We start from the raw sequence: 12,809 nt of genomic DNA, 5'->3' as shown, positions 1-12,809 counted from the left end.
GAGATCATGCCATTTGCACTCCAGTCTGAGCAACAGAGCGAGACCTGGTCTCCAAAAATAATAATAATAATAATAATTTTAAAAAATTAAAAAATTAAGCACATTTAGTTAAAATCTCCGTTTGAAGACTATAAAAATCTTTGATTAGGGATCAAGGATTAGTTTGTGCCCTGTTTTTTTGTTTTTTTACTGTTTGACATTCTATATGAAGATGTGTGTGCCCTTCTAGTAGTCACATTAAGAAGTAAAACAAAGGCCCAGTGTGGTGATGTGTACCTGTATCAATTATCTTTCGAACAGTGTTAGGTTTTCCTAACTTGCACATATCCTAAGGAGTGTAAAAACTTTGACTATGTTTCTTCAAGGAACGTTTAGTCTTCTAAAAGAAATACATGGCAGTGTGTAAATGCAAGCAAACAATAGTAGTAAGAGAGTACATAGAAAAACATTGAGTCTTTTTTGGACTCTTCCAGTGCATACCCATGGCGTCAGTCAAGTTTTCATCCATGCACGTCTGGCTGTCAGACTGTTCTATATAGATGGAGATAAGATGTGCAAATGTAAAAGATAAAATATACCTCTGTTTTAGTTAACAGGACTAAAACATAGCTGTTACCATGGAGATCTGGGAGCTGGGGATGATGGAAAAAACCATGTTTAGATTCTCACTTAGAACTGTGATGTTAAAAGACTTTGTTCCCTTGCTCATTGTTTAAGTAATATTGAATAATTGCCTGAGATGAGCTAAGCAATCTGCTAACCAATGGAATATGCAACAGTGAATGAAGCAAATAATTTTGCCTTTGAGACTTGCCCTGTTAACTATACCACAGTGGCCACCAATCCATGAGAGAGAGAGAGAGAGAGAGAGAGTGTGTGTGTGTGTGTGTGGCCAAGTTCCCCTGCCCCACCCCCAGAAATTATGATTTAAGTCTGTGTTGCGGCCCTGCAATCTGCATTTCAGTTAGTCCCTTGTGTTGATTCTAACATAGGTGGTTCTCAGACCATACTTGAAGGACATCTCTTTACTTTTACAGTGTAGGGGACCTTGTACTTAATCTTTTTTTTTGTTTTTTCCCTTCCTTCCTCCATCCACTATTTAGTTCACTAGAATCTGGCATTCTTTTTAACTGTTGCAGTAAGTATGCTTTTCTTTAGAGTACCTGTGACGCTCTGTCAATTCACTAGATGCAATTCCATCTTTCATAGGGATTTTTGACCTGGGTCTGCCTGTGTTATTCCTAAGTCATGTTTCCTCCTTTCCACTTTTACAGATATTTATTTAAGACTGACCTAAAGTATCTAGTTTCTTCTGCTATATAAAATCTATAGGAATTTTATATGGGGAGGGAGAACCGATGTCACAGAGCTAGTTAGAACTGTTGGAATCTAGAATTGTTTTCCTCTTGGTTTCATTCTGATATTATACTGCTGGCTAGAAATAATAGCTTATTTTCCCCTCAACAACTAGTAAAGTTCATTTTATAAAACACAAAGGCTGGAAGAAATGGAAAACTGCCGATGATTCTACCAGCCAGGTCTCATCATGGTCAGTATCTTAATGCTCTCCCTTCCTTATTTCTGTTAATGTTCATGTGTATGTACAGATACGTACATTTTGTTCCTGGTTGGAATGTTCTTTTTGTGATAACACATATTTTAAAATGAGATCATATTCCATGTTCTCTTTTAGTGATGCACTTTTTTCAGTGAATAGTGTCACAGGCACATGTCCTCATTAAATATTCTTTCATATTTATAATGTCTCCATGAGATTTCATTCTGTGTGTTGTAATTGAATCCCTTTTTCCTGGACCTCTAGGTTCTTCCTAGTTCTCCCTATTTACAGACAGCTAAGTCTTTGAGCATGTTACAACTTAACCTGAGGAAATGATGTAAGAGAGATAATTCTTGAGTTAGAGGATAAGACACTGCCAAGTCAGCAATGAGGCATAGTTATGCCAGTTGACACTTAGACCAGGAATGTAAGACTGATCATTTTCCCAAGTATTTACTTGGAGTACAGTATTAAACTTCTTGAAAATTGAGGTTGACCTTTTAAAGAGCTAATTCTTAACTGCATAAACCAAGAAAGAATACGCGTAATTACAATATAGCCATATTGAAATTAGCCAGGCTGAATGAAGTCCTCTTTGGACATAGGTTCAGTTCAGCACAGCTAGAATGAAAATTTGCAGCCAGTACAGAGTGCCACCAAGTGGCGGGTTGGAAAGCCTGCACTAGACTGCTTTGAGCCACAAGGCTTGGCTTTTTACGTGAAAATACCAGTCCAAATCCGAACCTTGTGTTCCAGTTTTTTTGCATAAGAAATAAGGCAGCTGGGCGTGGTGGCTCCCACCTGTAATCCCAGCACTTTGGGAGGCCAAGGCGGGCGGATCACGAGGTCAGGAGTTTGAGACCAGCCTGGCCAGCATGGTGAAACCCCGTCTCTACTAAAAGTACAAAAAATTGGCTGGACATTGGTGGCGTGCACCTGTAATCCCAGCTACTGGAGAAGCTGAGGCAGGAGAATTGCTTGAACCTGGGAGGTGGAGGTTGCCGTGAGCCGATATCGCACCACTGCACTCCAGCCTGGGTGACAGAGTGAGATTCCATCTCAAAAAAAAAAAAAAAAAAACAAAAACGCAAAGAAGAACATGTTACAAGTTAGACTTAGTTTTCTCCTCCTATCATCAGCTGGTGTTAGCAGCATTATATCAGTATCTGTCTTATAAAGTAGGAAAGCAGTGATTCCTACTTGATTTGTATGTAAGTGTTGATAGAAGGAAAGGGCTGAGACAGAGCCTTTTCCAGAGGAATAAGATAAAGGTGCATCCAGGACTTACAGGTAATTTGGATGAAAGGTTGCAGGTCTAATACAGTTTTGTGTCTTGCATTGGGACTTGATAGGACTAGCTTCAGAAGTACCTAAAGTGCCTGTGTATATAATCTTTATAATACCTTGAGGCAACTAAGTAGTTGTGTTTTCCTCATAGTTGCCTTACCTCTCTTCTTCCTTTCTTGGTATTAATATGTCAGCTTGTCCACTTAATTTCAATATTGAGTTGCCAAATGTAAGTTATTGTGGTTTAAAGCTAAGGTGTAAAGGGAAAATACTGCTTAGGATTAGCATATATTTTTATCTTTTGAATTTAATATGCAATCTGTACTTTTTTCTGAAGTTATTTGATAGGATTATGCTATTGGTTGGATTATAAGTGAAATCAGTAAGACCGAATAGAGTGTGGTTAGGAGGATAGAATCTGGGGCCAGAATGCTCAAATATATATTCTGATCCTGCCACACAGTAGCTGTGTGTGTATTCAGATGAATTAAATTACTTCTGCCTTTGTTTCCTAATCTGTAAAATGCAGACTCTGAGGGCTAAATGAGATAATAAACATAAAGCACTTTTTTTTTGTTCTTCTATCTTTTGTCAGAGTTTTTAGTGGAAGAAAATATACAAATATAAGAGACTTTCTGAGAAATTCTAGTCATCCAAAGTTTGAGTTGGAAATAATCAGTATGAATGCATGGTTTATTTTCTTTCCAAGTGTATTTTCTAGCTCTGGCTTGGAAGCAGTGACCAATTTAATAACGATGAGCGCCTCTAGTGACCAGATTGTAGTCTCTCTGTACTTTTTCTGACTAAAAGGGATCAAGGATCCATGTTGATAAGGCCGATTAAAGACGGGGACAAGAAACATACAAGCTAGACCTAGAATATCACACCATAACAGAAAGCAGAAGTATTCACAAATATTATTGGAGTAACATCAAAAGATGAAGGAGCCAACGTGAAGAGGCCGTTTTGTTGGCCAAAGATGGGACAATTTGAGCATCTAAAAAGATTGATACAAGCAAAATATTTATGACTCTGAATTAATAATGATACTGAAGGAATGAAATATTTGGTTGTCTTTGGGCAATGTCAGGGCCCTAACACGTTATTCTGAAAAATTTGAAATAATGTCTTTGGACTCCTTTTTTTTTTTTTTTCCCTAAAAAACAGAAAAAGAGGTTTGCTCTGTTTCCCAGGCTGGAGTGCAGTGGCACAGTCATAGCTTACTGTAGCCTCACAACCTCTTGAGCCCAAGCAGTCTTCCCACCTCAGCCTCCCAAGTAGCTGGGACTACAGGCACGTACCACCATGCCCATTAATTTTTAAATATATATATGTAAATATATATATATTTTTTCTTTTATACAGCATCAAAGATAAGCCAATAAATTTTTTTTTTTTTTTGAGATGGAGTCTCACTCTGTCACCCAGGCTGGAGTGCAGTGGTGTGATATCAGCTCACTGCAACCTCTGCCTTCCGAGTTCAAGTGATTCTCCTGCCTCAGCCTCCCGAGTAGGTGGTACTATAGGCACGTGCCACCATGCTTGGCTAATTTTTTGTATCTTTTAGTAGAGATGGGATTTCACGGTGTTAGCCAGGATGGTCTCAATCTCCTGACCTTGTGATCCGCCCGCCTTGGCCTTCCAAAGTGCTGGGATTACAGGCATGAGCCACTGCTCCCAACCTTTTTTTTTAAATTTATTTTTGAGATGGAGTCTCACTCTGTGTCTAAGGCTGGAGTGCAGTGGCACGATCTTGGCTCACTGCAACCTCTACCTCCTGGGTTCAAGTGATCCTCCTGCTTCAGCCTCCTGAGTAGCTGGGATTACAGGTGCGTACCACCACACCTGGTTGTTTTTATTTGTTTTTTGTTTTTTTTTGAGAGGGAGTCTCGCTCTGTCACCCAGGCTGGAGTGCATTGGTGCGATCTCAGTTCACTACAACCTCCGCCTCCTGGGTTCAAGCAATTCTCTGCGTCAGCCTCCTGAGTAGCTGGGATTACAGATGCCCACCACCACGCCCAGCTAATTTTTTGTATTTTTAGTAGAGATGGGATTTCACCATCTTGGCCAGGCTGGTCTTGAACTCCTGACCTCATGAACCACCCTCCTCAGCCTCCCAAAGTGCTGGGATTACAGGCGTGAGCCACTGTGCCTAGCCTAATTTTTGTGTTTTTAGTAGAGATGGGGTTTCGCCATGTTGGCCAGGCTGGTCTTAAACTTTGGACCTCAGGTGATCTGCCTGCCTCTGCCTCCCAAAGTGTTGGGATTACAGGTATGAGCCACCACACCCGGCAAAATTTTTTAGTTTTTAATTTTTTTGTAGAGACGAAGTCTCACTGTGTTGCCCAGGCTGGTCTCTAACTCCTGGCTTCAAGTGATCCTCCCACCTTGGTCTCCCAAAGTGCTGGGATTAGAGATGTGAGCCACTGTGCCCAGCCTGGACTCCTCTTAAAGCAGAGATTGAGACAGGGATTTGCCAAAGTTGGTTTATTTTAGAGATAATTTCAAGAAGAAGTGAGGGAAGGGGGAGAATGAATTGGGGAGTTAGGAAAAGCCGATGATAGGTACTTTATTGAGTTTCCTGCAGGGAAATGGGATCTCCAAGAAATTCGCAGAATACCTCCCAGGTTTATCTATCTGAAAAATTGGAGCTCCCTGCCCCCACCCTCATACACCTACATTTATAAATTTTTTTTTGTTTTTTGTTTTTTGTTTTTTGAGACAGAGTCTCACTCTGTCGCCCAGGCTGGAGTGCAGTGGCTCAATCTCGGCTCACTGCAAGCTCCACTTCCCGGGTTTACGCCGTTCTCCTGCCTCAGCCTTCCAAGTAGCTGGGACTACAGGCGCCCGCCGCCACGCCCAGCTAATTTTTTGTATTTTTAGTAGAGATGGGGTTTCACCATGTTAGCCAGAATGGTCTCAATCTCCTGACCTCGTGATCTGCCCGCCTCGGCCTCCCAAAGTGCTGGGATTATAGACGTGAGCCACCTTGCCCAGCCTATGCATGTTCTTAAGGATTTTCTCTGTCCAGTGTTTCTGGGCTGCTCCTGTACTCTAGAGGCTTTGGAGAAAGCCCTGAGATAAAGAAGCAGCCTTGTGTAAGGTGTGTGCTTACGGGTGGAAAGAAGCGAGACAACTGAAATGTGTTTTTGATTGATTGTCCACCACAGCGATGAGTCAGGTGATGTGGTAAGAAGCACAAAACCATCTGCTGCAGAAGGGAAAGAATAAAGTATCCTGTCTTTACTGTACTTAGTATGCTTCAGAGCATCCAAATACTTGATGAGGGACACTTGTTCTTTATAGAATAACTCTGGCTAAAAAACACAGAAGGCATGATAGAATGAGAAAATCATGATTTTTCAACCTTGAATGAAATAATGGGTTTAGGCAGTGATAGCTAGTAGCTGCCAACATCATAGAAAGACATCAGAGGTAACAACTCCCATAGAAGAACAGAACACTCCCTATGGAATATTGCCTCTCCCAAACACGAAACGAGAAACCAAGTTGAGCCTTTGGATCTAACTACAACTTTATAGGGAACAGAGGAATGTATTAAACACTATTACAGGAGTGTCACTAGCAAACTCCAGACAGTGATAAACTAGAGGACAAGGGACAGCATTTTAGGTTTTTTATCCAAATAAGTTGCAAGAAAAAGGGCAACATTTAGGTTATAAGACTAGAGTCATAATCAACCAAATGCCACATATAGATCTTAATCTGAATACTGATTTGAACATACCAGTTGTTAAGAAAGATATTTTTTAATCAGGAAAATTTGAGTACTGACTAGATAGTATTAAGTTTCGCTCATTAAATTTTTTCCCCCCGACCATTTCTGGCAATTTTGGCCTTTTTTTTTTTGAGACAGAGTTTTGCTTTTATTGCCCAGGCTGGAGTACAATGGCACAGTCTCAGCTTGCTGCAACGTCTGAGTTCAAGCAGTTCTCCTGTCTCAGCGCCCCCAGGTAGCTGGGATTACAGGCCTGTGCCACCACACCTGGCTAATTTTTGTATTTTCGGTACGGACTGGTTTTCATGATGTTGGCCAGGCTGGTCTCGAACTCGTGACCTCAGGTGATCTGCCTGCCTCAGCATCCCAAAGTGCTGGGATTATAGGCGCAAGCCACTGCACCGAGCCAATTTTGGTCATTTTTGAAGACTGCTAGCAGCATTTTGTCTACTTTTTAAAAGTCAAGGTTTTTTTGTTTGTTTTTTGAGATAGGGTCTCACCCTGTTGCCCAGGCTGGAATGCAGTGGCACCACTACCACTCACTGCAACCTTGACCTCCCTAGGGCTTAGTCGATCCTCCTGCCTCAGTCTCCCGAGTAGCTGGGACTATAGGCATGCACCACTATGCCCAGCTAAAAAAGTCAGTTTTAACAGATTAACTGTTGTAAAAACATGGGAATAAAAAAATTAGGGGTGATAATTATATTCTGGGAGGAGGAGGGTTGGGGGAGAGGTGTCAAATTATCTTCAATTATCTTCTAATTATTGGAGGTGGGTTCATAGATGTCTTATGTATATAAACAAATTATATATTATTGACGCCAGAGTAGGAGGATTGCTTGAGGCCAGGAGTTCGAGACCAGCCTGGGAAATGTAGTGAGACCCCCATCTCTACAAAAAATTTAGCTGGGCAGCGTGGTAGCGTATACCTGTGGTCCCGGCTACTAAGAAGGCTGTGATGGTAGGATCACTTGAGTCCCAGGGGTTTGAGTCTGCAGTGAGCTGATTGTACCACTGCTCTCCAGTCTGGGCAATAGAGCAAGATCCTGTCTCAGAAAAAACACGTTATTATATATCTAATTCCATGTAGTAAACAATTATTAAAACGATACAAAGGGGGATGCAGTGAGTAAAATCCAGAATGAGTAATCGTGTAGGATTTTGACTTTGGACCATTACATAATTGTGAAGAAAGCAGTGAAGGGAAACTTGTATTAAATAGACCTAAGATTATATATCAGCATGTCAGCTGTATGCATGTGTGTATCTTGTTGGCATCTTGATATGAACAAACCTCATGTAAAAAGATAGTTATTAGCAATCGGAAATAAACACTTACTGGATATCTAATAGCAAGGAATTTTTGCTAATCACTTTTAGGAGCAATGATGCTGTTGTGGTTATGTTGAAATAAAGCTCCTTATTTTTCATTGTTGTTTACTGGAGTACTTCAGCATGGCATGCTATGTAAGGGAGACTTGGTACAGGTTTGGGTATAGAATACACAAGATCAGATTATCATATATCACACTTGTTAATTGGAACAGGTGATGGGTATATGGAGGCTCACTTTCTCTAGTTGGTGTCAATTAGATTTCTCTAAAATCAACTTAAATCAGTTTCATCGATTACTAAAGATCTTGAAGATGCCCTTCAGAGTCTACATGAGCTGCTCTATTGGCTCTTGTTAAAAATTAATTTTAATTTTGATTTTTTTGTAGATAGGCAGGGCTGTTGTGGGGGGGGCTGTCTCATTTTATTACCCAAGGTGGTCTGGAACTCTTGGTTTCAAGCAGTTCTCCCAAAGTGCTGGGTTTACAGGCATGAGCTACCCTGCCAGGCCTACTGTTGACTCTTTCTTTTGGAATTAAACATGCTTTTAATAAATGATTATTAAATTTTCATAATAACTAATATTTCTAGCAGAGTGGGCAGTTTTTAAATTTTTTTTTTTTTTTGAGACGGAGTCTTGCTTTGTTGCCCAGGCTAGAGTGCAGTGGTACGATCTCGGCTCACTGCAATGTCCACCTCCTGGGTTCAGGCGATTCTCCTGCCTCAGCCTCCGGAGTAGCTGAGATTACAGGTGCCCACCACTGCAGCCGGCTCATTTTTGTATTTTTAGTAGAGACAGGGTTTTACCATCTTGGCCAAGCTGGTCTTGAACTCCTGACCTCTTGATCCCCCCACCTCAGCCTCCCAAAGTGCTGGGATTACAGGCTTGAACCACTGCACCTGGCCTTTAAATTTTTAATCTATTAGCCTGAGAACTAAAATTTACCCTGTTTCCCCTCTGGTGGGGGAAACCCTTAAACTGTGTTGATTTTTTTTTTTTTTTTTTTTTGAGACGGAGTCTCACTCTGTCTCCTAGGCTGGAGTGCAGTGGTGCAGTCTCAGCTCACTGCAACCTCTGCCTCTTGGGTTCAAGCAGTTCTCCTGCCTCAGCCTCCTGAGTAGCTGGGATTACAGGCGCATACCACCAAGCCCAGCTAATTTTTGTATTTTTAGTAGAGTCGAGGTTTCACCATGTTGATCAGGCTGGTCTTGAACTTCTGACCTCGTGATCTGCCTGCCTTGGCCTCCCAAAGTGCTGGGATTACAGACATGAGCCACTGTGCCCAGCCTGAATTTTAAAAAATAATGCAAGTGCTTAAATAATTCAATTTTTTTTTTTTCCATTCTCAGAAATGCGTGGCAGTTGTTTTTCTCGGTCCCTTTATAAGCTATAAGAAAATCATTTGAAATGTTAGTTTCTGGATGGTGGTTCTGTGAGTCTTTTTTTCTTTTCCCCCCAGTCTATATATTGTAACAGATTTTAACTATCAGTTGAATACTTATCAGATGCCAAGCACTGTTCAAGCTCTGAATGCAGCAACGAACAAGATAACCTAATTAGTCCCTGTTGTTATGGAGTGTGCATCCTGTGTATTTATGGGTATTTTAGGAGGTGGTGAAACACTAATTTATTTGCTGGTAGTTAAATTGAACTTAAATGACTTGGTAACCAGTATGATAGAAACACTCTATTAAAATATTAATACCTTTTCTTGACTTGTAAGTATTTAGAATCAAACCGAAACATAAACTAATTCTCAAATCTCAGATGGAACATAACCAAAGAAGCAGTAGAGTATTTTAATTGTATAGCTGACTGAGATAGATTTTTCTCCAGTTCTTTCCATGCCATAAGTTTGTGTTTATCTCTGCTGGATGATTATAATTCATGCCTTTGGTTCATTCCTGTTAATGTTGAGACTTTTGGCTCTTGTACTGATAAGAGCAGAGCACAGGGTTAGGAGCCAGAGGTAAACGTCACACAGTTTAAGATTAGTTACTGAACAAATGGGAAAGAACAATTCTAGATATCAAAACACTAACTGCAGGGCCGGGCGCAGCAGCTCACACCTGCAATCCCAGCACTTCGGGAGGCTGAGGTGGGCAGATCACTTGTGATCAGATGTTTGAGACCAGCATGGCCAACATGGTGAAACCCCATCTTTACTAAAAAAAAAAAAAAAAATACAAAAATTAATGGGCATCTAATAATCCCACCTACTAGGAAGGCTGAGGTAGGATAATTGCTTGAACCTGGGAGACAGAGGTTGCAGTGAGCTGAGATTGCGCTACTGCACTCCAGCCTGGGTGAGAGAGCGAGACTCCCATCTGAAAAACAAAGCAAAACACTGCATAAAAATAACTCAGATGTTTGTCTAAAATGACACTTGAGAGTATCAGGTAAGGGAAGCTAGAAAACCATTTAAGGGAAATAATTATTCTGGAGTAACATTCAAATTTCCAATAATTAAATGAGTGTTGGATGTACATTTTGAAGAGTGGGTAGAAAATCCATGGGATCCTTGAGTATGAGATTCTTAAGAAGTCTTTGGGAAAACATGGCAAATGGATTGCTTTTTGTGTGTGTGTGAGACAGGGTCTCAATCCATTGCTCAGGCTGGAGTGCAGTGGCATGATTATAGCTCATTGAAACTTTAAACTGCTGGGCTCATGTGATTCTTCCACCTCAGCATCCTGAGTATCTAGGACTACAGGCGTGTGCCACCAGGCCAGGCTAATTTTACTCCTGGCCTTAAGCACTCCTCCCACCTTGGCCCCCCAAAGGGCTGGGATTATAGGCATGAGCCACTGTGTACCGCCTGGATTACTCTTAATAAACAAAAGATAGTATCCTATTTGTGAAGCGAATATTTATTTTTGTAATGTGTATGATCCTGTGCTAATTAACCTGAACTCTCCATGTATATTTGCATGTGTACTTTTGGGAAAATTTTTTGGTAATATATACACCCTCCAAAATGAGGCCAGTGGAGGTGAATACTTAGTTTCTTAACACTGCTGCAAATCCTTACTGTGTTAGATACACAGAATAGGGCCAGGCATGGTGGCTCAAGCCTGCAATCCCAGCACTTTGGGGAGGTCAAGATAGAAGGACTGCTTGAGTCCAGGAGTTCAAGATGAACCTGGACCACATAGCGAGGCCACCATCTCTATAAAAAGTTGGCTGGATGTGGTGGCATGCACCTGTAGTCCCAGCTACTCGGGAGGATGAGGCAGGAGAACTGCTTGAACCCAGGAGGCAGAGATTGCAGTGAGCTAAGACCACGCCACTGCACTCCAGCCTGGGCGATAGAGTGAGACTCCATCTCAAAACAGAACAAAAACAAAAACAAAAAACAAACCAGATCAGTACTTGCATATATGTAGTAAATCATACTTTCATTAGCCAGGTAAATACAGTGTGAGCAACTTTTTTTTTTTTTTTTTTTTTTGAGTCTCACTGTCACCCAGGGTGGAGTGCAATGGCACAGTCTTGGCTCACCACAAACTCTGCCTCTTGGGTTCAAGCGATTCTCCTGCCTCAGCCTCCCAAGTAGCCGGGATTACAGGCATGTGCCACCACGCCCAACTAATTTTGTATTTTTAGTAGAGATGGGGTTTCTCTATTTTGGTCAGGCTGGTCTCGAACTCCTGACCCCTGGTGATCCGCCCACCTCAGCCCCCAAAGTGCTGGGATCACAGGTGTGAGCCACCATGTCTGGCCGCAATTTTTCTTTTAACTGAAGCAACATATAACAGTTGTGAAATCTATGAATTACAGATCTTTTTATTAGGGTATATATTTTAAACCTTTTATAGAAAATACAGCCCGACACAGTGGCTCACGCCTGTAATCCCAGCATTCTGGGAGGCGGAGGTGGGTGGATCACTTGAGGTCAGGAGTTTGAGACCAGCCTGGTCAACATGGTGAAACCCCATCTGTACTAAAAACACAATAATTAGCTGGGTGTGATGGCGCATGCCTGTAATCCCAGCTACGCAGGAGGCTGAGGTGGGAGAATTGCCTGAACTCGGGAGGCAGAGGCTGCAGTGAGCTGAGATTGTGCCACTGAATTCCAGCGTGGGCGACAGAGCGAGACTCTTGCCACACACACACAAAAAGAAAAATTATAAAACTTACATAAAAGCAGAGAGGTACCTGTCCTGAAGCTTTAACAGTTATTACCACATGAGTTATTTTGAAACAAATCCCAAACTAGCATTTTATCTGTAAATCTATACTAGCTATAGTTTGGATTTTTTTTTTCTCTTAAACTGGCATTCTCTTTTATCTCTTTGGTATATTTTACCCTGATAACTGCGCTTTTACTTTGTCATGAAAATAACGTAAAAGTGCTTCTCTTCCTTTCCTCCTCCATTTTATGATTGTAGACAGGATGTACCTGAGTTTAGTTAATCTAGATTTTCTTTGACGTTCTCGAAGGGATCAGTGGCAGCTGTGGTATTTTGTTTGTTCTCACCCTTTTGGGGAAAGGGAAGAGGCAAAGGACTGAACTAGGCTATGAATCTAGACTAAACTGGTGTTTTGCTCTGATACTTCAAAATTGTGGATTATTTGACCTGGAAAGAAAAGTTCACTATAGTTCTTTGTTTTTTTCTATTTTTTATTTTTCTTTTTTCTTGTCTTTTCTTTTTGAGACAGGGTGTCACTCTATTGCCCAGGCTGGATTGCAGTGGTGCAGTCACAGCTCACTGTAGCTTTGAACTCCTGGTCTCAAGCAATCCTTCCATCTCAGTCTCCTGAGTAGCTGGTACTACAAGCATGCAACACCATGCCTAGCTAATTTTAAAAAAATGTTTAAAGATTTTTGTAGAGATGGGGTTTGGCTTTGTTGTCCAGGCTGGTCTGGAACTCGTGGGCTGAAGTGATCC

The 12,809-nt window shown here is 41.3% G+C and overlaps 1 protein-coding gene across 2 annotated transcripts in view; it reads left to right on the top strand.

Annotated features, from left to right (window-relative positions):
* Window positions 1–12,809, top strand: part of LOC105475692 (insulin like growth factor 2 mRNA binding protein 3) — a 154,851-nt gene that overhangs the window by 37,394 nt on the left and 104,648 nt on the right. The gene's annotated exons all lie outside the window — the stretch shown is intronic.

This window comes from Macaca nemestrina, chromosome 4 (assembly GCF_043159975.1).
Source record: "Macaca nemestrina isolate mMacNem1 chromosome 4, mMacNem.hap1, whole genome shotgun sequence".
Classification (NCBI taxonomy): domain Eukaryota; kingdom Metazoa; phylum Chordata; class Mammalia; order Primates; family Cercopithecidae; genus Macaca; species Macaca nemestrina.
The sequence above is the reverse complement of the archived record's forward strand: the minus strand, read 5'-3'. Positions and strand labels throughout refer to the sequence as shown.